Raw genomic sequence first — 24,472 nt, 5'->3', positions numbered from 1 at the left:
TACTACAGGCCCCCAACAGTCAGTGGGAATTTGAGCAGCAAATATGTCGGGAGATCTCAGAGATCTGTAAGAACGATCGGATTGTAATGGTCGGGGAGTTTAACTTTCCAAACCAAGACTCGGACTGCTAGAGTGTTCAGAGCTTGGGAGCGAAGAATTTGTTAGTCATATTTAAGAAAACTGTCTCACTCAGAATGTAAATGGTCAGACTGCAGAAAGGGGTAAAACCTGACCTCCCCTTGGGAAACAAGGAAAGGAAAGGGACTGAGTCATTAGTGGGGCAACACTTTCGCAAAGTTCTCACGATTCTATTAGTTTGAAAATAGCGATGGAAAAGGATAAGCCTGGTCCACAAGTTAAAGATCAAAACTGGCCTTGCTTCAAGAGCTTTTAACAATTGATTGTGGAGGATATTTGCAGGTAAAGGGACGTCAGGCAGGTGGGAAACTTTCAAAAGAGAGATAAAATGAAAGGTCAGGGCCAGCATATTCCTGTTAGTGTGAATGACAATGCTGACACAAGTAGGAAACATTGGATAAGGGGGGGGGGAGATTTAGGCTTTGGTCAACAAAAGGGGGCACATGTCACATATAGCCAGCTGGATTAAGGGAATTCATTGAAGAACATTGCGGGTGGAGTAATACATTTAAGAGGGAAATCACGAGGGCCCAAAGGGGACCTGAGAAAGCTTTGGCAAATGAGGCTGAGGAAAATCCAAAGAGATTCTACAATTATATTAACAACACAAGATGAACTAGGGGGAGAATACGGCTCCTTGAAGATGAATGGAGCCAGCCACAGGAGATGGGTGAAATACTAAACGAAAATGTCACGTTTGAACTTACTGTGGAGGAAGACTGGTGAAGTCAGGGGGAAAAATGTGATGTCTTCAAAAGACTCCAGATAACAGGAGGTACTAGAGGTATTAAAATGCATATAAGGGAGACAAGTCCTTGGGAACTAATGCAGTATATTTCAGGATATTGTGAGAAGCTCAGGAAGAAATTGCGGAGTCCCAAAAAGAGATTTTTCTATCACTGATAGCCGGAAGTTATCAGTGTCTCCAAGGAGCCAGGAGGGGGGCTAATGTTGTGCCAGTGCTTAGGAAAGGCTCCGAGGGAAATCCAAGGGACATCAACACCAATTGGCTTGATGTTAGTGGTGCATACATTGTTGGAAGCAAGTCCGCAGGACAGGAGTTATATGCATTCCAAAGACAAGGATTGATTAGGGATAGTCAGCACAGCTTTGGAGTACTGCATAGAATTCTGATCATCCTGATTTAGGAAGCATTTTCTGAAACTGTAAATGCTGCAAGGATTGATGAAGATGTTACTGATACTGGAGGGTGTGACAGAAACAGAGAGGATGGATAAGCTGGAAAGTAACATGGGGGTGGGGGGGATGAGATAGTTTTGGCAGATAAGGTAAAGGAGAATGCAACGGGTTTTCTACAGCACAAAAGTACAAAAAAGCAACTGGAGAGACACTAGGGCCCCTCAAAGATCAGTGAGGCCATCAATGTGTGGAACCACAGGAGATGGGCAAGAGCCAAAATGAGCATTTCATGTCAGAACGTACTGTGAACAAAAACTAGGAAACAAAGGAAAGAAACAGTGATGGCTTGTAAAGAGTCCCTATTACAGAAGAGGTGGCACTGGAGGTCTTAGAACACAAAGGGAGAGAAAACCCTAGGTCCTAAACAAGTGTATCCCAGAACATTGTGACAGCGTAGTGGCAGGGACATGAGCAGGGATATTTATATCATTGTCTTTCTCATTTCTATTGGGTGTAGGTGGCTGAGGGGTGACCTTATAAAGGTTTAGAAAACCATGATGGGTACAGGAAAGTTGATTAGCCAACGTCTTTACCCCAGGGTAGTGGGGTCCATAACTAGATGGGATTGAACTGCAGAAGGAGAAGGTGTTAGCAATTCTGGAAAGTGTTAAAATTGGTAAGTCCCTTGCGCTAGATAGGATTGATCCTTGGATTCTCTGGTAAGCCAGGAAGGAGATTGCCGAGCCTTTGGCTTTGATCTTTATGCCATCATTGTGTACAAGAATAGGGCCAGATGGCCGGAGGATAGCAAATGTTGACCCCTTGACCAAGAAGGGAAGTAGAGACAACCCTGGGTAATGATAGACCTGTGAGCCTTACTCCGATTCTGGGTAAAGTGTTGGAAAGGCTTGTAAAAGAGGCTAGGATTTATAATCATCTGGAGGTGAATACGTTGATGAGGGATAGTCAGCACGGTTTTGTGAAGGGTAGGTCATGCCTCACAAACCTTATTGACGTATTTGAGAAGGTGACCTAACAGGTGGATGTGGGTAAAGCAGATATTGGTAATGCAGATCAACAGAGAGATCAGTGTGTCTATGGACATGGATTCATTGAAAGTCGCCACCCAGGTTGAAAGAGTTATTAAGAAGGCATTCAGCGTGTGAGCTTTTATTGGTACAGGGATTGACTGTCAGAACCATGAGATAAAGCTGCAGCTGTTCAAAACTCTGGTGCGGCCGCATTTGGAGTTAGACCATAAGACATAGGAGTGGAAGTAAGGCCATTCGGCCCATCGAGTCCACTCCGCCATTCAATCATGGCTGATGCGCATTTCAGCTCCACTTACCAGCATTCTCCCCGTAGCCCTTAATTCCTCTAGACAACAAGAACCTATCAATCTCGGCCTTGAAGACATTTAGCGTCCCGGCTTCCACTGCACTCCGTGGCAATGAATTCCACAGGCCCACCACTCTCTGGCGGAAGAAATGTCTCCCCATTTCTGTTCTGAAATGACCCCCTCAAATTCTAAGGCTGTGTCCACGGGTCCTAGTCTCCTCGCCTAACAGAAACAATTTTCTAGCATCCACCTTTTCAAAGCCATGTATTATTTTGTACGTCTCTATTAGATCTCCCCTTAATCTTCTAAACTCCAATGAATACAATCCCAGTATCCTCAGCCGTTCCTCATATGCTAGACCTGTCATTCCAGGGATCATCCGTGTGAATCTCCACTGGACACGTTCCAGTGCCAGTATGTCCTTCCTGAGGTGTGGGGACCAGAACTGGACACAGTACTCCAAATGGGGCCTAACCAGAGCTTTATAAATTCTTAGTAGTACATCTCTGCTTTTATATTCCAACCCTCTTGAGATAAGAGACAACATTGCATTCGCTTTCTTAATCACAGACTCAACCTGCATGTTTACCTTTAGAGAAACCTCGACTAGCACTCCCAGATCCCTTTGTGCTTTGGCTTTATTAATTTTCTCACCATTTAGAAAGTAGACCATGCTTTTATTCTTTTTGCCAAAGTGCAAGACCTCGCACTTGCTCACGTTAAATTCCATCAGCCATTTCCTGGACCACTCTCCCAACCTGTCTAGATCCTTCTGTAGCCTCCCCACTTCCTCAGTACTACCTGCCTGTCCACCTAACTTCGTATCATCGGCAAACTTCGCTAGAATGCCCCCGGTTCCCTCATCCAAATCATTAATATATAATGCGAACAGCTGTGGCCCCAGAACCGAACCCTGCGGGACACCGCTCGTCACCGCCTGCCATTCTGAAAAAGAACCTTTTATCCCAACTCTCTGCCTTCTGTTAGATAGCCAATCCTCAATCCATCCCAGCAGCTCACCTCGAACACCATGGGCCCTCACCTTGCTCAGCAGCCTCTCGTGTGGCACCTTATCAAAGGCCTTTTGAAAGTCCAGATAGACCACATCCACTGGGTTTCCCTGGTCTAACGTACTTGTTACCTCTTCAAAAAATTCCAACAGGTTTGTCAGGCATGACCTCCCTTTACTAAATCCATGTTGACTTGTTCTAATCAGACTCTGCTCTTCCAAGAATTTAGAAACCTCATTCTTAATGATGGATTCTAGAATTTTACCAACAACCGAGGTTAAGTTAATTGGCCTATAGTTTTCCATCTTTTGCCTTGTTCCTTTCTTGAACAAGGGGGTTACTACAGCCATCTTCCAATCATCCGGGACCTTTCCTGACTCCAGTGACTCTTGAAAGATCTTAACCAATGCCTCTGCTATTTCCTCAGCAACCTCTCTCAGAACTCTAGGGTGTATCCCATCGGGGCCAGGAGATTTATCAATTTTAAGACTTTTTAACTTTTCTAGCACTATCTCTTTCGTAATGGCAACATACTCAACTCAGCCCCGTGACACCCTTTAATTTTTGGGATATTACTCAGGTCTTCCACTGTGAAAACTGACGCAAAGTACTTGTTAAGTTCTCCTGCTATTTCCTTATCTCCCATCACTAGGCTCCCTGCATCAGTTTGAAGTGTCCCAATGTCTACTTTTGCCTGTCGTTTGTTTCTTATGTACTGAAAGAAACTTTTACGATTATTTCTAATATTACTGGCTAGCCTACCTTCATATTTGATCCTCTCATTTCTTATTACACTCTTTGTTATCCTCTGTTGGCTTTTGTATCCTTCCCAATCTTCTGATTTCCCACTGTTCTTAGCCACTTTATAGGATCTCTCTTTTTCTTTAATACATTTCCTGACTTCCTTTGTCAGCCAAGGTTGTCTAATCCCTCCCCGGTTAATCTTTCTTTTCTTGGGAATGAACCTCTGTAGTGTCCTCAATTATACCTACAAACTCCTGCCATTTTTGCTCTAGTGTCTTTTCGGTTAGCCTCTTCTTCCAGTCTATTTTAGTCAGTTCCTCTCTCATGCCTTCATAATTACCTTTATTCAACTGTAACACCATTACATCAGATTTTGCCTTCTCCCTTTCAAACTCCAGACTGAACTCTACCATATTATGGTCGCTACTTCCTAATGGTTCCCTTACTTTAAGATCTTTTATAGAGTCTGGTTCATTGCAAAGCACGAGGTCCAGAATAGCCTGCTCTCTTGTGGGCTCCATGACAAGCTGTTCCAAAAAGCCATCCTGTAAGCATTCCATGAATTCCCTTTCTTTAGATCCTTCCAGACTTATATACTCACTTTTCCTTCCCGGCTGCCCCTCTGCTCGCCGTCACTTCCTCTGCAGCTCCCGCTCTTTCTGTGGAGAGAGAGAGAAAAAAAAAACACACCGCTGCCCGCTACAGGTAAGCAATTTTAAAACGAACTGTCTTACCTTTGCTGTAGTCTCCCGGGTTCGCTTTTACTTCGACGCTGCTCCCGCTCAAATTTTGACTATGGTTCATAGTCATAGTTTTGACTATGGTTCAGACCAACGCATTACAGGAAGGATGTTGAAGATTTGGATAGGGTTCAGAGGAGACTTACTAAGATTTTACCGAGTCTGGAGTGAAGGACTTATGAGTAATGCTGAGAGACTTGAATCTGTTTCTGGTCGTGAGAAGACATTTGAGGCCTATTAATTGAGACATATAACATAAACAGAGTTAGATGAGTTGGACAGTGAGAGCCTTTTGTCTTGGATCGCGATGCCTAATGCGAGGGGAGACAGTAAATTGAGGTAGATACTAATACTAATAAATAGATATGGGACAGATGCCAGAGGTAGGTTCTTTACTCAGAGTAGTCGGGCCATGGAATGCATTGCCGGCAACAGTGGTAGACTCGTCAACTTTAAGGGCATTTAAATGGTCATTGGATAGGCATATGGACAAGAATGGACTAGTGTTAGTTACTTGGGCTTCAGATTATTTCCACAGGTCAGTGCAACATCGAGAGCTGAAAGGCCAGTACTGCACTGTCATGATCTGTGTTCTAGAGGGCATAAATATGAGATGGGAGAGGAAAGACTTAGATGGGATTGGAGGAGAACATTTTTCACACAGAGGATGGTGCAGGCATGGAATGGGTTCCCAGGGGAAGTGGTAGAGAAAAGTACAATAACAACATGTAAAAAACATTTGGGCAGGTACATGGAGAGGAGAAGGTTTGAAGGGATATGGGTCAAGTGCAGGGAAACATGACTTGTTCAGGGACTCTGGTCAGCATGGACTAGTTGGATCCAAGGAACCCTTTTATGCTGCATGGCTCTGTCTCCAGTTATTGGAGGAGGAGATAAGGCATGTGATAGACACTGTAGCAAGTCACAGTGATAGTGATTGTAGTCTGGAATGCAGTACATTTCAAATATGTGGAGGGGCTATCGGGAAGTGAGGAGGTTACAGAGACAGGAACTGTTATAGGAGTTACAAATTATTGAAGACACTGGTGCACAAGACATGCCACAGATACAGTGTTGCAGAGTAATGAGTCTTAGTACAACAGAACTTACAGTAGGGGTGGGGATTGAGCCTGAGGGGTGTGTGTACTGTGCTCCCCCTCCAGCACTGTATCTATGTCATGTCTTGTTAGCTGATGTTTGGAGCCCACTCTTGCTCTCTGCTCTGTGCGCTGTGAGTGATCTTACCTCATGCAGGATTTATTGAAGACTCCAGATCTCCCTTCCCTTTGTCTTTCTGGCTGACCAACTATATTCAATGTGGTGATGGACGAGACACCCAGCAGATGGGAAGTCTATTTAGTCATGAACCTACTGGAGACAGAGAAATAGACAGAATGGGATGTTAGACGGATGAACTGAGGGTTACACATACAGAATGGCACTAAGTCACACAGAGATCTGGAAAATCCCAGTCTGCATCCTTGGCCTGTTCTGCCTCATCTCTCTGGAGTGGAGAATTCTGTTGGCTGAGGATCTGGAGTAGCTGCAAGAGTGAGAGACACTGACAGCGGCAGCAGTTAGACCCCCACAGTGAGGGATACCACGTGGAGAGAGACTGAGTGATATCACCAGACTGCTTGAAGATGTCAGAATCAAATAATTGTGTAGGAAGAACGGGTTTTGCTTCAGTATGCACTGGCATAAACGATCAGGAATGAGCAACCTGTGAGCAGGTGAAGTGATGGCCGAGTGGTATTATTGCTAGAGCATGTATCCCAAACCTCAGCTAATGGTCAGGGGAGACAGGTTTGAATCCCACCAACAGAAATGGGGGAAGTTTAAATCAATAATTAAAAACAACTTGCAATTACAAATTCATGAATAAGTATGAAACCATTGCTGATGTCCAAAATAATCTTTGTTCATCAAAAAGACACTGGTCCTTAAGAGAAGAACATCTGCCTATCCTCACGTGGTCTGCACGACATACCCACAGTAAAGTGTTTGTCTCTCAATTTACCTCTGAAATGGCCGAGCAAGTTACTCAACTCAAAGGCAGCTCAGGCTGGGCAGCCAGAGACACCCATATCCCACAAGTAAATAAAAACAATCCCATTGCACTGGGATCCAGTGGAACCATGATGAGAACGGAGTATTGGTAATTATGTTGGCAGGTTTATGGACAGAGCTTTAAATTGATAGAGAGGATGCAGGGACAGGGTTCAAGTGAAAGGAGCTTTCCAAATCCAAAGATAAAAAGTGAAGCATCAGAACAGCATGGGAATGTGACTGAAGTCAAGCAGACAGGAACAGGATGGAAAAACTTTAACTAAAACTGTACATCAGGTTTGTGACAGGAGATTATGGGAAAGAGTAAATTATGTTTTATTTTGGAATGGAGAAAGTATTTTCAATAAGGTAGATGGATTTGTGACACAGAGATAAATGGGATTTAGACACTAGAGAGACATGGTTACAGGACGAACAAAAGGTGGAACATAAATATTCAATGGTTCACAATCTTGCGGGGTCTAAGGCAGAATGGGAAAGGACGGTTGGGTAACGCTGACAGACATGGGTAACAAAGGCATTACAGAGAAAGTATTTGGCCACAGATCATGAAGTAGAATCTGTCTGAATGTAAATTCTGGCTACTACTTGCCAAGGTCACAAGCAGCAGAACAGTTTTAGCCACCGAACAGGATTTCCTTGCTCATCATTGCATTAAACAGGAACTCATTGGAATTTTTAACAAAGGCATTGAGATAATTTTGGGAAACTTCAATATTCGCATAATCTAGCACAATCACACTGACAAGAGTGATATTCGAAGAGGAGAACTTTTTTTTCCCATCAGTGTTTCTTTGAATATCACATTGTGCAACTGGCGAGGGACGCAGCTATCTCAGAGCGACTGTTGTCTGATGAAGCTGAGTGAATGAGTAATGGCACACAGGGAGATCCTCTGGGAAACTGGGATAAAGTGAAATTTAATTAATTCTAAAGCTTTAACATGAATCACAGAATGGACAAGACACAATGTGAAACAAAATAGCCCATTTACATGGGTTTGAGAGGAGAACTGACCAAGGGTGAACAGGATGAACAGACTAGAATGTGTGTCTGTAAGCAAACAGTTGAAAACACTTGAAGAATGATGTAAAACACTCAACAAAAGGACATTCCATTGAAACAGTCAAAATCTCAGCAAGAAATTTCCTGCTGTCCCTCACTCAGGACAAATGGATCTTATTAGATTATCAGGCTTAGAAGATCACCAAAAAGTACTAACAATTCTAAAGTGAGAGAGTGTTTAGGCAGTAAGTGTTAGAGGGATTGTGAACTGTTTGCTTGCAGGAGGGGGGCAGTGAGAAGGGAAATCATTGTCAGGGTTTGATGACACGTCAGGAACAGGGAGAGGTGAAGGTGCTGGAGGTGGTGAGAGTGTTACAGAGAGTGGTCAGGGCCTGAATGGTGTTACAAAGCCAGTACGGATTGTTGCAGCTGGAGGGGTTCACAGAGGAATGGAGGGACATATGTATTTAACTTATTCATTCATGGGATGTGGGTGTCACTACCAGAACCAGCATTCTTTGCCCCAATGCTAATTACCCAGAGGGCAGCTCCGAATCAACCATATTGCTGTGGGTCTGGAGTAACATGACAGCCAGACCAGGTTAGAATGTCAGATGTCCTTCCCTAAAGGATGTAAGTGAACCAGATGTATTTCTCCTACTGATCAACAATGCTTTTATGGTGACCTCACCAGTGTCCACCACAACATGACATCCCAACTCCTACTCTCAATGCTGTGACCAATGAAGGTAACCATCCCAAACACCTGCTTCACCAACCTGTCTCCCTGAGACACCACTTTCAAAGAGCTGTGTACCTGCATCTCTGGCTCGCTGACTGACAACACTACCCAGGGCCCGAACATTAACTGTACAAGTCCCGCCATGGCTTGGTTTACCAAAATAGAACACTTCACATTATTTAATTAAACTCCATCTGCTATTCTTCAGCCCACTATCCCAGCAGTACTGTTCATCCTGTTTTATCATAGTTAACCTTCTTCACTGTCCAGTATATCACTAATCTTAGTGCCACCTACAAACGTATTTACCAGGAAAGTAATATTCTCAGCCAAATCAATTATCCAAATGACAAACACCCCCAGTCAGAAAAACAAAATGTCTCCAATGACCCTCTGTCTCCTACCATGTGGTAAATTGTATATACAGTTGACTAGCTCCTCCTGGATGCCGTATCCTTTTACTTTGATCAGAACATATTACCCAGTTTTCCATACGGAACGTAGAACATAAAACAGTACAGTATAAGGCCCTTGGGCCCTCAATGTTCTGCCGACCTTTTATCCTCCTCTAAGATCAAACCTACATACATTTCATTTTGCACTATCATCCATGTGCCTTTCCAAGACTCTTATTAAATGCCCTTAACGCACCTAACTACTACCACCACTGCAGTACATTCGACACACCCACCACTCTGTGGAGAACCAAACTCTGAAATCTCCCCTTAACCTTCTTCCAGTCACCTTAATATTATACTCCCTTCTGATAGACATTTCTGCCATGGGGGAAAAAATCACTGTTCACTGTGTCTGCACCTCTTATTATCTTATTCTCCTCGATCAAGACGTCCCTCATCCTTCTTCACTCCAATGAGGAAAGCCTTACCTCCCTCAACCTTTCTTCATAAGACATATTCTTCAGTCCAGGCAGCATCCTTATAAATCTTCTCTTTACCATCTCTTAAGCTTTCACATCCTTCCTGTAATGAGAGAATCAAAACTGAATATAATATCTAAGTGTGGTCTAAGCAGAGCTCCATAGAACTGCAGCATAGCCTCACGGCTCTGAAACTCAATCCCTCAGCTAATGAAAGCCAACACAACGTATTCCTTCTTAACAACCCTATCAGCTTGGGTAGCAACTTTGAGGGATCTATGGACATGGAACCAAACATCCAACTGTTACTCCACACTGCCAAGAATCCTACTTTTAACCCAATATTCCAAATTCAAGTAACGCCTTCCAAAACGAATCACTTCACACTTTTCCAGGTTGAACTCTTTCTGCCACCTCTCAGCCTAGCTCCCCATCATGTCAATACCCCGTTGCAACCAGCAACAGATCTCCACACTACCCACCACTCCAACAATCTTTGTGTCATTGGCAAACTTACTAACCCAATCTTCCACTCCCACATCCAAGTCATTTATAAAAATCACAAAGAGCATGGTTCCGGGAACTGATCCCTGCAGAACACGACTGGTCACTGAACTCCAGGCTGAAGGTTTTGTATCTATCATCGTCCTCTGTCTTCTAGAGGCCAGGAATTCTGTATCCAGACAGATAGGTTTCCCTGTATCCCATGCCTCCGTACTCTCTGAATAGTTCGAGGTAATGAGGTGCTGTATGAAAGGATGGAGAAGTGCTGTGGGGACCGGAGAAGTTTGCAGTGATATCATGTGCTGGAGAGGCTGGAGGGTAGATCAGTAAGGGCTGGGTGTTACCGACAGAGTAGGTTGTAGATGCTGGACAGGATGATAGACAGAAGGATAAGGATTTTTGTAGGGTTTTTGGGATAGTGGACACAACACTAAGTGTCAAAGTCATTTTGGAAAGAGATAAGGAGAGTGCAGAAGTGAAGGTGCCAAAATTTGGAGAAGCCCCCTAATCATTAGAATATTACTGTCACTGAGCATTATCATTATCACGGGACAGGATCTGGCAAACACAGACTGGGAGGAACTATTTACAGTTGGGTTCATATTCGGATTAAGGAAGAAGGTTAAAGTGATACAGGGAGAATTCTGGGCCAGTGTGCTCCCAGAAGAGAAGAGTGAAAGACAACGGCAGTAACTGCAGTGAATACTGGTCACGCGATATCGTGACCTGGATAAAGTAAGTACAGTGCAATGAAAACAGGCGAAGCACTTCAAAAGTATAGAGAGTGCAAGGGGTCCTTAAAAATGAGGAGCAAAGAATGGGCTTGAAATACCCTTGGGAGATACCGTTAAGAAAAGGCCACAAGGTATTTTATCAATACAGTTCGAGGAAGAAGATTACTAGTTAAATAGTTGTGCCTGTTAGAAACCAAAGGGATAATCTGTGCATGGAGCCAGAGGAAGTAGGTGAGGTCTCCAATGAATACTTCCCATCGTATTCACACAGGAGAAAGACATTGTAGCCGGGGATTTCAGTTGGGATGGTGAGTTTCTACAACATGTTAAGATCAATAAGGAGCAAGTATTAAATGTCTTCACAGGCATAAAGGTGGGGAAATCCCCAAAGCCCAAAGAAATATATCCCAGGCTGCTATGGGAGGTAAGGGAGGAGATTGCTGGGGCACAGGTGTATATATTTAATACTTTGCTGGCCACAGGTGAAGTGCTGAATGACTGGAGGATCGCTAAGGTGGTTCCTTTGTTCAAGAAGGGCAGCAAGAATAGGCCAGGTAATTACAGAGCAGATAGTCTGACAACAGGGGGAGGGACATTTCTGGGAACAATTCTGAGGATGAATAAACACTTGAAAAGGCAGGGATCAACTTGGCTGAGTCATCGCGGATTTGGCAGAGGAAGATACTGTCTGAGGAATTCAGTTGCGTTTTTTTTTTAAATGATCTCTCAAAATATTGATGAGGGCAGTGCAGATGATGTGGTTTACATGGACCTGAATAAGGCCTTTGACAAGGTCCCACATGGAAGGCTGGTCCGAAAGGGAAGAGCCACTGGGATTCAAGGCAAGTTGGTAAATTGGATACAAAATTCGTGGATAAACCTCTTCGTGTTTGAAATTCTTTCACCAGCGGGTGTACCACAGGGATCTGTGCAGGAACCAGCACTGGTTAATCTATTGAATAATAACTTCGATGTGAAAGCAAAAGTTATCATTCATAGGTTTGCAGTCGACATGAAAGATGAAGATGTTCTCAGTGAAGGGGATGGTCTCTCGTTACAGTCTGATGACGATCAGATGATAATCTGAGCAGAGTTTAGTTCTGATCAATGTGAGGTCATACCCTGTGGGAGGTATGATAAGCAAAGGGCAGACATAATGAATGGTTGGTTCTTGCCGACTACTGAGGAACGCAGGGACCTGACCAAATATCCCTAAAGGTGTCAGAACAGGTGGACTGGGTGGGGAAGGCACCTGAACTGGGAGCAGGAGGGGGACCCATATCCTGGTGGGGCGAATTGTGAGAGCTGCTTGAGAGGATATAATCCAATCTGGCAGGGTGTTGGACCTTAAACAGTCATAAGGTCAGAAAGAAGATTGAGGTTGGTGCACAAGTTAAAGACAGCAATTTCAACAGACAAGGCAGGCAAGAACATAGCAGGGAATAGTGGAAAACCGATGATTAAACTGCATTTATTTCATTGCAAGGGGCCTGACAGCTAAGGAAGATGAACTCAGGACATGGATTGGGACATGGGACTGGGATATTATAGTTATTACAGAAACACAGCTGAGGGAGGGACAGGACTGGCAGCTCATTGTTTCAAGGTAGAGATGCTACAGGAAGGGGAGGCAAGAGAGGACGCGTGGTGGTGGGTTTTGATTGCATGAATCATCACAGCAGTACTTAGAGAGGATATTCCTGTGGGATCGCCCAGTGAAGCTATGTTAGTGGAACTGAGAATTAAGAATGGGTCATCACTCTGACACGATTGTCCTATTGACCCCGAATAATCCGTGGCAGACTGAGGAACAAATATGTCAGGAGATCTCAAATATCGATCACAATAATAGGGTTGTTATGGCAGGGGTTTTTAAACTTTCCAAACTGAGACTGGGACTGCCAGTGTTCAGCATTTGCAAGGGAGGAATTTGGTAATTGCGTTCCAGAAAACTCCCAATCAATATGTAAATGGACTGAAAAGAGAAATGGGCAAAACCTGACCTCCACTTGGGAAACAAGGTAGGGAAAGGGACTGAGGCAGTTGTATGAGTTTGAAAATGGCTATGGAAAAGGACAGGCCTGGTCCACAAGTTCAAATTGTAAAATGGGGCCAGACTAATATTGATCGTATCAGCCAAGGAACTTTGAAAAGGTGATTGGAGAGTCCATTTACAGGGAAAGTGAAATCTGGCAAGTGAGAATATATTAAAAGTGAGATAAATTGAGCGTTCAGTGCCAGCATGTTCCTGTTTGTGTGCAGGTCAATGCTGACAGCATTCGGAAACACTGGCTGTCTGTTAAGAGTCCGGTCAAGGAAAAGGGGAACATGTCAGCTGGATGAAGGGAATCCACGAGGATCACAGGGGCTGGAGAAATACACTTTGGGTGGAAATCAGGAATGCAGAAAGGGTACATGAAATAGCCTCTGCAGAGAAGCATAAGGAGAATCCAAAAGTGGTTGTATAAATATATTAAGCGTAATAGAGTAACTCGAGACAAAATAAGGGCCCTTAAAGATGAATGAGGCAATTGATGTGCAGAAGTGCTGGATATTTCCTAAGACCCTAAACAATGTTTTCACTCCAGAACTTACTGTGGAGAAAGACTGGGGAACTCAGGGAACAAGAGCAATATGTTAGACCACAATTGAGTTCTCGGCAATTCCAGTCACCCTGCTATAGGAATGACGTTGTGAAATCTGAAAGTGCTCAGAAAAGATTAACAAGATATTGCCCGGGTTGTTGCTGAATAAGCTGGGGTTACTGTCACTGGAGAATCGGAGACTGAGGGGTGACCTTACAGAGGTTTATATAAACATGAGGGGTATGGATTGGGTAAACATTGAAGGTCTTTTCCCAGGGGTTGGGAGTCCAAAACTAGAGGGCATAGGTTTAAGGTTAGAGGGGAAAGATTTCAAAGGGACTGAAGGGACAGCTTTTTCATGCACATGGTGATGCGTGTATGGAATGAGCTGAGAGAGAAAGTAACATAGACTAATACAATTACAACATTTAAAAGGTATCTGGTTGGGTATATCAATAACAAGTGTTTTGAGGTACTTGGGCCAAATGCTGGTAAATGGGATGGATGCATTTAGATCTTCTGGTCAGCATAGATAAGTTGGACCGAAGGCTCTGCTTCCATGGTATCCATCTCTATGACTTGAAAAGAGTGCACATTATAGAAGAGGTGGTGCTGGAGGTTTTAAAACACAAAGGTATGGACAGCCCCACGACTTCATTAAGTGTATCATAGGACATTGTGGGATGCTAGGCAAGAAATTGTGGAGCACTGAGCAAAGGTATTTGTACAATTGACAGCCAAGTGTGAGGTGCTGAAAGACTGGAGGGTGGAATCGTGGACTGTGAAGGAGGTTTGCTAAAATGGATCTTGATAATATGGCTGAAATGGCTGAGAAACCGTAGATGGAATTCAATCTGAATAAATGCGAGGTAGTGCACTTGGTAAAACAAACAAGAGTAGAGCTTATACAATTAATGTTCGGGCCTCGGTTAGTGTTTTAGAGCAGAGGGCCCTCCGGATTCAGGTACATAAATCTTGAAGCTTACATCACAGGATGGATAAGACAGTGCTTGGCATGCCTGACTATTGCTCAGTCCATTGAGTGGAGGATTTGGGACGTCATGTTGAGATTGTACAGACACTGGTGAGGCCTGTTCTGCAATACTCTGTCCAGTTCTGGTCGCCCAGTTATTGTGAGGATATTATTAAGCTGCAGGGCGTTCAGAAGAGATTTACCAGGATGTGGCTGGGTATGGAAGGCTTGAGTTTTGAAAAAAAGCCCATCCAGCCAGTCTTTTTTCACTGGAGCCTGGAGGATGAGAGATGGCCTGATGGAAGTTTATGAAAAAGATGAGGGATATAGATAGAGTTAATGGCAGTTACCTTTTCCTCAGGATGGGGGAGTCTCAAGTGGAAGGGCCACATTTTTAGGGTGAGAAGAGGGACATGTTAAAAAAAAAACATGGGGGCTAATTGTTACACAGAGGGTGGTTTGAGAGTGGAATAAACTTCCTGAGGAAGTGGGGGGGGGGGAATGTGGGTACAAATACAATGTTTAAAACACATTTGATTAAGTACAGGAATAGGGAGGGGTAAGAGGGATATGGGCCAGCAACAGGCAGCTGGGATGTGTTTAGTTTTAGGTAATGTTTGGTACCAACTGAAGGGTCAGTTTCCATGCTGTATGGCTCTATGGCAAGAATATAGTTTTATTCCATTATTTATGAAAGGCTGCAATGGAAAGCCAGGGAACTTAAGGCCAATTAGCCCAACGTCAGTGGTGGGTAAGTTGTGAAAGTGATTCTGCCAGATAGGAGTCACATTCGTTTGGAAAAGCAAAGATTGATCAAAGATCGTCAGCAGGGCATTGTGCAGACAAAGTCAGGGCTCACTAACTTGATTGCTTTCGTTGAAGTTGTGACCAGATATTGTCTACACCAATGTCAGCAGGGCCTTTGACAGGGTTTAGCATGATACACTGGTTAGTAAGGTTAGATCACATGGGATCAGGGAGAGATCGCCAACTGGATAGAAAATTGGCTTCACATTAGGAGACAGAGGGAGGTGGGAGAGGGTTGTTGTTCAGACTGGAGGCCTGTGACCAGCGGTGTGCCATAAGGATCAGGGATGGGCCCACTGATGTATATCATCTACATAAACGATTTGGTTGAGAATAAAGGAGCCATTGTTTGTAATTTTATGGATGATCAAATTAATGGTGTAGTGGACAGTGAATACGGTTATCAAAGGGGATCTCGACCGACTGGTGCTGCATGCCTCTGTCTCCAGTTATTGAAGGAGGAGACTTCCGAGATAAGGCATGTTGTAGATACTGAAGCAAGTTACAGAGACAGGGATGGTAGGCTGGAATGCAGTACATTTCAAATATGTAGAGGGACGAAAGGGAAGGGAGGAGGTTACAGGGACTGGAACTGATGTAGGGGTTACACACTGTTGAAGACACTGGTCAAGGAGACATGACATAGACACAGTGTTGGAGAGGGAGCGCAGAACAGAAAGATCCCAGGCAGCAGTCCCACCCTCTCGTGGGAGGCCTGCTTTCCCCTTTGTTGTACTGATACTCACTAAGACAGCACAGACCTGGATCGATAACTGTGACACTCCCGATGCTGACTCAGTACAAAGTAAGTTAAAGTTGGGGCGGTGATTGAGCCTGGGGTGTGTCTGTACTGTGCTCCCCCTCCAGCACGGTATCTATGTCATGTCTTGTTAGCCGATGTTTGGACCCCTCTCATTGCTCCTTGCTCTGTGCACTGTGAGTGATCTTACCTCACTGCAGGATTTATTGAAGGCTCCAGATCTCCCTGCACTTTGTCTCTCTGGCTGACCAAACATCTTCAATGTGGTGATGGACGAAACACCCAGCAGCTGGGACTTCCACTGAGTCAGTAACTTCCTGAGTACCTATAGGAGACTGAAAGATAGATAGATTAGGAAATTAGACAGCAGCAGTGAGGGTTACACAGGGAGAATCATACTGTGTCCCACAGATATCTGGAAAATCCCAGTCTCCATCCCTGGCCTGTGCTGCTGTATCTCTCTGGAGTGGACAATTCTATTGGCTCAGGATTTGGAGTTGCTGCAAGAGTGAGAGACACTGACAGAGGCAGCAATTAGATCCAGACAGTGAGGGATACCACTTAGAGAGAGACTGAGTGATATCACCAGAATTCAGGATGATTTTAGGATCAAAAAGTGTGTAGGAAGAACGAGTTTAGCTTCATGATGTATCAGTGCTCAGGGTTGAGCAATCTGTGCACAGGTGAAGTGCTGACCTGGTATTATTGCTAGAGCATGTATGCCAAACCTCAGTGAATGTTCTGTGGAGGCTGGTTTAAATCCCACCATCAGAAATGGAGAAATTTGAAATCAATAACTAAAACAAATGGTAATTAACAATCCATAATTACGTATGAAAACATTGCTGATGTACAAAAAAAAAGCCCAAACACGTGTCTTTTAGAGAAGGACATCTGCCCATCCTCATGTGGTCTGCACGACACACACACAGAAAAATGTTTGCCTCTCAATGACCCTCTGAACTGGCCGAGCAAGTTAATCAGCTCAAGGGCAGCTAGGTCTGAGCAAGAAAGGCTGGTCAGCCAGAGACACCCATATCCCATACCTGATTTAAAATAATCCATTCGGATGGTCCCACTGGAACTGTGCAGGGACCAGTATCTTGGCCAATCATGTCGGTAGGTTTATGGACAGGGCTTCAAACTGACAGAGAGGATGCTGGGACTGGATTCAGGTAAAAGGAGCTTTCCAAATCCACAGAGAAAAGGTGAAGTATAGGAACAGTGTGGGAATGTGACTGAAGACAAGCAGAAAGGAACAGGATGGGACAGAGTTTAACTAAACCTGTACATCAGGGAATCGATTTGTGAGAGGAAATTGTGGGAAAGAGTAAATTATGTTTATTTTGGAATGGATAATGTCTCTTCAATAAGGTAGATTCATTTGTGACACAGAGATAAAAGAGACTTAGACACCAGAGACACGTGTTTACAGGGCAAACAAAAGGTGGACATAAGTTTTCAATGGATCACAACCTTGCGGAAACTCAGGCAAAATGGGTAACACTAACAATAATGGATAACATAGGCATTACAGAGAAAGCATTTGGTCTCAGATCATGAAGTAGAGTCAGTCTGAATGTAAATTCTGGCTACTACTTGCCAAGGACACAAGCAGCAGAACAGTTTTAGCCACTGAACAGCATTTCATTGCTCATCACTGTATTAAACATTGTTAAAAAATTCCAAACACATTATGATAATTTTGGGAAACTTCAATATTCCCATAATCTGAGACAGTCACACTGACAACAGGAATATTGGAAGAGGAGTTCAGAGAACTTCTTTCAGTGTTGCTTTGAATAACAAATTGTGCAACTGGCTATTGATATAACTATCTCAGTGCGATCGTTGTGTGATGAAACTTAGTGAATAAGTAATATCACCTGGAGAGATCCTCTGTGAAATTGTGATAAAGTGCAGTTTAAAGAAATATAAAGTTTTAAAGTGAATCACAGTAGGACATGCGACAACTAGAAACAAAAATAACCAATTACATGGGTTTGAGAGGAGAAATGACCAAGGTAAACAGGCTAAACAGACTGAAATGTGTGCCTGTAAATGAACAGTGGAAACCATTTGAAGGAACAGTGTAAATCACTCAATGAAAGAACATTCCATTGAAGCAGACAGCACGAAATTCCCACCGGCCCCTCACTCAGGACAAAATGTATCATATTCGATTATGAGGATGAGCAGATCATCACAAAGTACTTAAAATGAGAGTGTGTTGAAGGAGTAGGTGTTAAAGGCATTGCAAAGGGTCTGCTAGCAGGGGATAGGCAATGGGAAGGGGAATCATTGTCAGGATTTAATGTCACAAAAGGAACAGAAAGAGGTGAAGGTGCTGGAGGTGGTAAGAGTGTTACAGAGAGTGGCCAGAGCATGAACAGTGTTACAAAGCCACACCGATTTGCTGCAGCTGGATGTGTTTGCAGAGGTAGGGACGGACGTATGTATTTTTATTTATCCATTCATGGGATGTGGGTGCCACTGCTAATTACCCAGAGGACAGCTCAGAGTCAGACATATTGCAGTGGGTCTGGAGTCACATGTTAGCCAGACCATGTTAGAATGTCAGATGTCCTTCCCTAAAGGAGGTAAGTGAACCAGATGAGTTCTTCCCACTGATCAACAATGCTTTTATGGTGACCTGACCAATATCTTGTACAGATACAACATGACATCCCAACTCCAACACTTAATGCTCTGCCCAATAAAGGAAACCAGCCCAAACGCCCGTTTCACCAGCCTGTGATACCACTATCAAAGAACTGTGTACCTGCATTCCTGGGTCACTGATTGACAAAACTGCCCAGGGCCAGAACATTAACTGTACAATCCCGCCCTGGTTTGTTTCACCAAAATGGATCACTTCACATTTATCTAATTAAACTCCATCTGTTATTCTTCAGCCCACTATCCCAGCAGTACTGTTCATCCTGTTGTATCACAGATAACTTCATCACTGTCCACTTTACCACCAATTCCAGTGTCACCCAAAAAACTTATTTAACGGGAAACCAATATTCCCATCCAAACCATTTATCCAAATAACAAACAACAGGGGACCCACTCCACCGCTGGTCACATGTCTCCAGTCAGAAAATAAACATGTCTCCCATCGCCCTCTGTCTCCTACCATCAAGCCCAACTTCCTGTCCAGTTGATTAGCTTCTCCTGAATGCCATATCCTTTTACACTGATCTGAGCTTATTACCCAGTTTAAGATACGACAGTTAGAACACAGAACAGTACAGAACAACACCCTTCAGCCATGGTGACATGCCAATCCTTTATCCGACCGTAAGATTAAAAAAGAGTGGCAGATAAAGTTTAATTCAAATAAGTGTGAGGTGTTCCATTTTAGGAAAGTACTTCTTAACAGGACTCAAACACTTAATCGTAAGGTCCTAGGGAGTGTTGCTGAACAAAGAGACCTTGGGGTACAGGTTCATAACACTTTGAAAGTGGAATCGCAGGGAGATAGGATAGTGAAGGCGGCCTTTTGTATGCTTTCCTTTATTGGTCAGAGTACCGTGTACAGGAGTTGGGAGGTCATGTTGCGACTGTACAGCACATTAGCTAGGCCATTGTTGGAATATTGCGTGCAATTTTGGTCTCCTTACTATCAGAAAGGTGTTGGGAAACTTGAAAGGGTTCAGAAAAGATTTGCAAGAATGTTGCCAGGGTTAGAGGATTTGAGCTACAGGGAGAGTGTCAGAGGCTGAGGGGTGACCTTAAAGAGGTTTACAAAACTATGAGGGGCATAGATAGGGTAAATAACAAAGTATTTTCCATAGGGTAGGGGAGTCCAGAACTAGAGGGCATAGGTTTAGGGTGAGAGGGGAAAGATATGAAAGAGACCTAAGGGGCAACATTTTCACACAGAGGGTGGTACCTGTATGGAATGAGCTGTCAGAAGAAGTGGTGGAGGCTGGTACAATGGCAGCATTTAAGAGGTATTTGGATGTGTATATGAATTGGAGGGGTTTGGAGAGATATGGGCCGAGTGCTGGCAGGTGGGACTAGATTGGGTTGGGATATCTGGTCAGCATGGACGGGTTGGACTGAAGGGTCTTTTTCCATGCTGTACATCTCTATGACTCTAACTTCCATACCCTTCATTTTATTACCATTCATGTGCCTATCCAGAAGTATATTAAATGTCCCTAATGCATCTACTTTTACTGCCACCACTGGCAGTGCATTCCACATACACCAATCAGTCTGTAACGAGCCTACCTCTGAAATCTCCCCTTAACCATCCGCTAATCACCCGAAAATTATACCCCCTTGTCATAGCTATTTATGTCAGGGTAAAAAAATCTCTCTCAATTCACTCTATGACTCTCAGCACCTTGTTCACCTCTGCCAAGTCACCCGTCACCCTTCTTCACTCCAATGAGAAAAGCCTAATCTCCCTCAACCTTTCTTCATAAGACATGCTCTCCAGTACAGGCAGCAACGTGGTAAATCTCCTCTTTACCCTCTCTAAAGCTTCCACATCCTTCCTGTAATGAAGGGAACAGAACTTAACACAATATTCCAAGTGGGGTCGAACCAGGGCTCTGTACAGCTGCAGCATAACCTCATGGCATTAAAATTCAATTCTCAAACTAATGAAATCCAACACAATATATTCCTTTTTAACAAGCCTATCAGCTTGGGTGGCTACTTTGAGGGATCTAGGGACTTGGAACCCAAGATCCCTCTGTTCCTCCACACTGCCAAGGATCCTACCTTTAACGCTGTATCCTGCATTCAAATTCAATCTTCAAAATGAATGACTCCACACTTTTCCAGATTGAACTCCATCTGCCACTTCTCAGCCCAGCTCTACATCCTGTCAATGTCCCATTGCAACCGACAACAGCCCCCCACACTATCCACCACTCCACCAACCTTCGTGTCTTTGGCAAACTTACTCACCAACTCTTCCACTCACACATCCAACTTATTCATAAAATCACAAAGAGCAGAGGTCCTGTAACAACTCCCTGCAGAAAACCACAGGTCACTCTGCTCCAGGATGAATTGTTTCTATCGATCATCACCCTCTGTCTTATGTGGGTCAGTAATCCCGTATCCAGACAGACAGGTTTCCCTATATCCCATGTCTCCGTACTTTCTGAATGAGCCATAAAGGTGTTTCATCACATTCTCAAAAGATTCAATAAGACATGTAAGGCATGGCCTACCCCTTACAAAATCATGCTGACTACCTCTAATCAAACTATGGTTTCCCAAGGAATAATAAATCCTGTCTCTCAGAGTCCTCTCCAATAATCTGCACACCACAGACATAAGACCGAGAGGTGTGCATTTCCCAGGATTATCCCTATTCCCTTTCCTGAACAAGGGACTAATATTTTCCTGCCTCCAATCATCTGGTAAGACTCCAGTGGACAGTGAGGGCACAAAGGTCATCACCAGGTGCGCAGCAATCCATTCCCTCGGTTCGTGTAGTAACTTTGGACGCATCTCGTCTGGTTCAGCGACATATCTATCCTTATCTTTTAGAAATTCTCAGCATATCGTCGTTCTTAACATCCACCTATACATGTACATCAGCCTGTATCACGCTGTCCTCACAAACGACAAGACCCTTCTCAGCAGTGAATACTGAGACATAGTATTCATGAAGGACCTCTCATTAAGGAGCTCCTTTATCTCAGAATCTCCTCGAACAACTTCCCCATCACTGGGCTCACCGGCTGTAATTTCCTGGCTTTTCCCTGCAGTCCTTAAGTGACGGAACAGCATTAACAACCCTCCAGTCCTCCAACACCTCACTGTGTCTGTTGATAATATAAATATCTCTGTTAGGGATTCTGTAATCTCTTCCCGAGCTTCCCACAATATTCTAGCACAGACCTAATGAGTTCCTGAGGATTGATCTACCTTTATTTGATTTAAGATTCCAACACTTGCTCTTCTCTGGTGAGGATTCATTCCAACACATCACTATTTAACTCCCCAAGTTCCCGAGCTTCCATGTCTTTCGCCACAGTAAATTCTGACACGATTATTTTGTCCAAATATCTCACCCATCTCCTCTGGTTTCACACATTGGTGAGCTTATTGATCTTTAAGGGGCCCTATTCTCTACCAAATTACTCTTTAGCCCTTATTGAAACTTGTGTAAAGTTCAAATTCAAATACACCATATCCCCTATACCACTACACCCCTCCTACACCCTTACAATTCTGCCATTTATATTCACACCAACAAATTAAATCCAACAGGCTCAAAAACAAATTCTCTTTTATCAAATGTGTTTCTAAGTGGCCAGTTATTGCATATTGACATATCCTTTCTAACTATTTCAGCATGCTGGGGCCGATGCTGGGAAGTTAGAAAACTTAACAGTGCAGCACAGAAACAGACCATTCGGCCCAACACGTCTATGCTGTCTAAGATACTATTCTAACTCATCCCATCTGCCTGCACATGGTCCATATCCCTCTATTCTCTACCTGTTCATGTTTCTGTCTAAATCCCACTTGAAACCTTTACTCACATTTCTGCTTCTACGACCTCCCTCAGTAACATCCACTCTACACAAAAAAACACTTGCCTCACACATCTCGTTTAAACTTCCTCTTTCTCACCTTAAACCAGTATTTGAAACCAGCTCTAGTATTTGAAACTTACACACTAGAAAAGAGATTCTGATTATCTAAATTATCTAACCCTGTTCCAAATGTTATATTACTGTACCTGGTCACCTGTCAGCCTCTGATACTCTCATTAAACAATCCAACTTTGTATAATTTCCTCTTACACCAAACACACCCTTAAAAATCCCTAACACAGGCAATGTGCTGATAAACCCCTTTTGTCCCCTCTCCAAAGCCTCTACATCCTTCCTATTGTGTGGAGATGAGACATGCACCCAGTACTCCAAATGTGGCCAAACGACCATTTGATACAATGACAGCATCAGATGCAATCCACGATACCCAACGTTGTGACCGATGAAGGTCAGTGCTCCATTTGTTTTCTTTCCCAGCTGAAACACTTCTGTTACCATTTTCTGAGAGTTACTGACTTGCACCAAGATCCTTCTGTATATCAATATCCCTCAGTATGATAACTTTCTTATTGAATTTGACACTATCTCACACTTGTCCAGATTAAACTAAATTTGCCATTTCTGTCTATCTCTCCAACTGTTCTGTTATCTCCTGCAGATTTTAGTTCATCAGGGAAGCAAAGGTTTTGTGGAAAAGGCAGGAAAGTAGAGTTGAACAGCCATGATCTGATTGAAGGACAGAGCATACTCAATGGGCCAAATGGCCTCCTAATTCCCCTCCTAAATCTCATGGTCAGGGCACAAACTCAATATATCCTGCATAATATTATTTGTCTCTGCTCACAAAACTCCTTTATAATGGGATTCTTGGATATTTATTAGTACACAGCATTTGATCTACAAATATGATATGATGTTATAGAAAACTCTCACCTACAACCCAGGATTCTATCCGTTACAGCACTGATACCCATTGCTGTATCAATCGGCATGGAGACCACTGTCACACACAGTTACTGTCCTGCTCTTGCTACAAGTACATTCAGTGTCCTGACTGTAATCATATTGACATTCCCATCACTGGGTGGTGCCTACAAAAGAATTTCTGCTAACAGTTGCTGCTGCTTGCTTATTCTCAGCTCTACTTTTCATATTCAGATCCAGAAGTCTGTCTCATTAATGCATTAACATCATCCTTCCTTCACAACTTGTTGGCTTTTTGCCTAGTCTGCCTATTGGGACTAGATTGGGTTGGAATATCTGCTCAGCATGGATGGGTTGGACCGAAGGGTCGGTTTCCGTGCTGCATATCTCTCTGACTCTATGGCTCTATCCCAACAACCCTTCAGTATTCACTTCCCAGCGATGGTCTTTCTGCAGCTAAATCTCCGGAATGACAGTTCCATCATATCTGATCACTGTCATTCCTTCTCCCTTATGGCGAATACAGGGAGTCATTCCTCGGTAGTGGGGAGTTGAACAGATGCGTAGAGGTTACAGAGATAGGAAGGCTTACAGGACTCGAGGATGTTAGAGTTAAAGAGAGTTACATCTGGTCAAGAATGTCAGTGGGACAAAGGAGTTTGGGGATTGGAGGAACTTTCAGAGATAGAAGAGGGAGCTGCATTAGATTCTGGAGATAAGGATAGGGATGGAGAAAGGAAGAGGTAAGCAGACGAAGAGGCACAGACAGGGGGCTGTTTCATCTCAGAGATTATTGTGTATACTAATAGAGATATGGAAGGTTGTCGTGACTGAAGACATT

The 24,472-nt window shown here is 43.6% G+C and overlaps 1 long non-coding RNA gene across 1 annotated transcript in view; it reads right to left on the bottom strand.

Annotated features, from left to right (window-relative positions):
- Positions 1-16,498, bottom strand: part of LOC140470142 (uncharacterized) — a 32,258-nt gene extending 15,760 nt beyond the window's left edge. The window contains exons 1-3 of the long non-coding RNA XR_011956416.1: positions 16,359-16,498; positions 6,357-6,482; positions 4,973-5,345 (exon numbers count right to left, since the gene is read on the bottom strand). This is a non-coding gene — a long non-coding RNA (uncharacterized lncRNA). The remainder of the gene's footprint in view (positions 1-4,972; positions 5,346-6,356; positions 6,483-16,358) is intronic.
- Between the last annotated feature and the right edge of the window lie 7,974 nt (positions 16,499-24,472).

Source organism: Chiloscyllium punctatum, chromosome 50 (assembly GCF_047496795.1).
Source record: "Chiloscyllium punctatum isolate Juve2018m chromosome 50, sChiPun1.3, whole genome shotgun sequence".
NCBI lineage: Eukaryota > Metazoa > Chordata > Chondrichthyes > Orectolobiformes > Hemiscylliidae > Chiloscyllium > Chiloscyllium punctatum.
The sequence above is the reverse complement of the archived record's forward strand: the minus strand, read 5'-3'. Positions and strand labels throughout refer to the sequence as shown.